Source organism: Cariama cristata, unplaced genomic scaffold, assembly GCF_000690535.1.
Source record: "Cariama cristata isolate BGI_N322 unplaced genomic scaffold, ASM69053v1 scaffold12699, whole genome shotgun sequence".
Classification (NCBI taxonomy): Eukaryota; Metazoa; Chordata; class Aves; order Cariamiformes; family Cariamidae; genus Cariama; species Cariama cristata.
The window spans coordinates 125,953-129,888 of record NW_009634153.1 but is presented as its reverse complement, the minus strand read 5'-3'; positions in this window follow the sequence as shown (position 1 = coordinate 129,888).

Genomic DNA, 3,936 nt, shown 5'->3' with positions numbered 1-3,936 from the left:
ATTCTGCATGGAAGTATATGAAGTTTAAGGTATGTGGTAGATCACAAAGGTGAAGAATATTAAGTTTCTGAGAATCAAAAATGTCCTATCTCCCTCAGGAGATAATCCAGAATCTGTCTTGAAAGCATGTATTGTGTAGTCAGTGGTTTTGACATAAGCAAAAAGATCCGTACAAAACACATGAAAAAATGTAGTAAAAAGGGGTAAATGTGGATGCTTATCATTCAAAATGGAATATTTTAGCAATTGATGTTTGCTGACAGGAGTAGGGAAGTACAAAACAATTCAGAAACATCCAAGTAAATATTTTCACTTTCATCAAAACATTTTCAACCTATGAGTCTCCACCTACATCTACTGCCTTCTCAGCAAAGCCAAGGAAGCCTGATCTCACTGCTAGTTGAGCTTGATGCACTAAAGGAAAACTATTATGAGTATTGACTGCTGTAAATTTACATTTCATCGAAGTCGTTTGACTCTTCTGGGTGAGAGTAAGAACAATTTCACATATCCAAGTAGCTAAAGTCTTGGTTAATAGGTTAGGTTCCACATTCAGAAAAGAAACAGAAAGTTTCTGTCACTGTGACCTTCTGTATCTGCTTTTATAATCAATATGTGATCAAAGCAGTCCTTCTGTCATGAGACAGGATTCCCTTCTGGAATATTTCCACAGGACTAGAGACAGCTGTTACAAAAACATATTTTAAAAAGCTGCAGGAAATCTGTCTGTAACTGATGCTTTTCCCAAGTTTTAAATCTTGAATCTTTCTGTTTCCTGTAAGTACATGTCTCTCTTCATTTGATGTATCTGCTTGTAGAGGGGAATCCTTTCAGTGTCAGTTTTTCACTGGTGTTTGAAATCACCTTGGTCAAAATTATCTTTTTCTAAATCTGTTGGCTACTGTATTTGTCCACAATGAACTACCATTCAATCATAAGCTTCTAGGTCAAGGCGGTCCTTATGATCATCTCATCTGACCTTGGGCATAAAATACAGCACAATTTCAGAGATTCCTGTAGAAAACCTGTTGCTTCTGGCTGATGTGTTTGTCCTTCAGAGGGACAGGTTTCCTTGGGATTAGACTACCTTTACTAGGACTGCCTCTACTAGGACTACAAAGGCCAGGGAAACAGCTGAGTAGTTGTGGTGACTCCTGAATGCCCTGGCTGTGTCCCATCTGGGTCCTACATGCTGATTTCTGGAAGAACTGCTAGTCCCAGTTAATTTTCCATTTATTCTTTCTTAAAAAATTGCTGTCTGTATATTACCTAGCAGCACCATAGCAAGTGCAGGGATGCTAAAAACACTGGTTTTGTGTCAGGGTTTTACGGTGCAGCCAAGAACTGGTGTCATCTAAGCATCAGACTGTGGCAAGATACACTAATGTGATCCCAGGGAATTGAGACGTAGTGAAATCACATAGACTGTGAAGAAGGTTCCCTGCCTGTGGACTGACCATCTCTTTTCACAGCTCAGTGAAACTCCATCTCTTCCTTCGGTCGTTGGCAGTACATTGCTATTCTCCCACTCTTGCAGTTTGGAGGTAAATGATGATCCTTCAAGACAGATCTCTGCAGAGTTTTGCTCCGTGCTTCACTGAAGCATAAAATGCAGTGTACATTGACTCCATTGCTGTGGTTTTCTTTCCAGGCACACAGTTGCATACCCTTCCCAGTGCAGAGGCCCATGTCTGCAGGAACTCTGAAAAAGGTTTTCCACTCTAAAGAGTTTTGTGCTCCAAACTTGCATACCAGAACCTGTTTGCAGTGAACAGGATTCAGAGTTATTGGCCCCATGAACCATTTCACAGGCTGTTGAGCACTCCCACCAGTACATCATAAGCTTATTCTATTGACATACTGAGCTGTCTCCTTGCATGTCCTCCACTACCTTCAAACTCTGCATTTCCATCCATTTTTATTTTTTTTTCTGGGACAATACACCAAAAAAAGATCATTGTTGCCAATTTTGTTTTGTTTATACTTAATCACTCTAAATTAAAAAATTGAGGTGATAATTATGGCAAATATATTTTTAACTTGACCTGATGAATAACAATGTCTGAAGATCTTTCAGCACTCCCTAGTAAGAAGTTCTTCTTGCAGTCTTATTTTCTGTTTACAAGAGATATAAATCGCCTCTCTTTTAGCCTCTATTTCTAAATCTCAATTCATTTGATTCAGGAGGACTGAGGAGTTTTCCTTTCTCTCCAATTGAAATAATTAAATCTGTTCATAGATTCATTTATTCCATAGTCTTTGAACTCCCCTAATAAGGTCATATATTGTAGGTTTTTCTTCAAAAAGAACTCAGAATAGTTTTAAGTGGCTGAACTGTGATTAGCCTGTGGGTCTACATGATTGACAGAAACATTCAACTTATTCTGTTTTTAAATGAAGTTCAGACCCTCTTGGGACAATACATTTTGTTTAAGAACAAGCTACTTGCCCTAATTCAGATATAGTCAAATTGTATAACAGTGTTTATCAGGTCAAATTTCCTGATGTCTTCTCAGGTTAAAATAAAATTAGTAAATTCATAAGGTTTTTTGCTTGTTTGTTTTTTTTGTTGTGCAGTTCTGTAACTGTGAAAGAGGTGGTATAGATTTCAGTTAATGTGAGTAGCAGCCAATTAGGTAAAAGAATCCCAGATTTTAAGAAGTGCATTACAGTCTCTCTAGAAAATAGGTCATTCGAAAAGCTTTCAGAGCTAATTGCTCCTGAAAGTGGAATGGCCATTACTTACTGCCACAGGGTCCTCTGATCTTCCTGCAACTCTACATGAGTTTGTTTATTAATGTTTTCCTTAAAAATGGAGCCCTTCTGCCCTTTTTTTTTTTTCTGTGTGCTCAGTACTTAAAGAGCAGAGTAGTAAAGACTACAAAACAAACGAGATTATCTGTGACTAGTATTTTAATCCAGAGCCCTGGAATTCCTTGTGCATGATTTGAGCCATTATACATACAACAGGCTGACTGCAGATATTGCATCTCTGTCCTTCTCAGCGACCTATTGAATCTATTTCTGACATTGACCTATTCTGTAAAGGTTAGTGTATGTAGGAAAGTTATTGGCAGTTTTTCATTGAAATTTCACCTAATAATTCTTTCTCAACACTGACCATGGAACCAGAGAACATTAATAAATGGATAAGAGTGAAACCCTACAAACGCTGAAGAGAAAGACATTAATAGATAGATATATTTATCTTACAGAATATATCTTGTGTTTTCCCAAATTGTCATAGTTCCCTTGAGAGTCCTAATACGTATCTTGTTGAAAGTTTCCCTTTAGAGCAAACAACTCCCCATTTGTATTTACTTTATTTTGCACACAGGACAGGCAATGGAGCCCACACAGTGTGAATTTTAGGAACACGTCGAACCAGTCCTTCTAAATAAAGTGATTCAGTTACCAACTTCATCAATGGAGACAGGTTTCTTTTAAAGTCAAAGGAATGAGAGTCTGTATTCAGAAGAGTAACATAAAGTGTGGTCTTAACTGCATTTGGACAGCAGAAGTGAATGGCAAAGAAACAACTGACTGCGCTGATCAGAAAGCTTAAGATGCACTGGTTTGTACTGAAGCATCCTATCACTGACTGCAGATGATCCAAGATTTGCAAGTTTGGAGATGATGTATCAAATACAGGGAAGTCCATAGGAATTAGTATTATACCTCTCTAAAGTGGTCTTGAAAAATCTCTTAGGAAGTTATCTGACTCTTATGTATCTAAGTCTGTCATGAAGACTTCTGTACTCATTGCTGGGTCTGTACATGAAAGGAAGAGATCACAATATGGGTTTGTTTGAAACACTTTTCTCTGCCTGCTTAATGCATCCAGGTAAGTCTGGGACATCATGTTGAGAAGAGACTTTGTAAGTGATGTCTTAAGAAAAACCAACGGTGTGCCTGATTCGCTCATTCTGGAGGTAA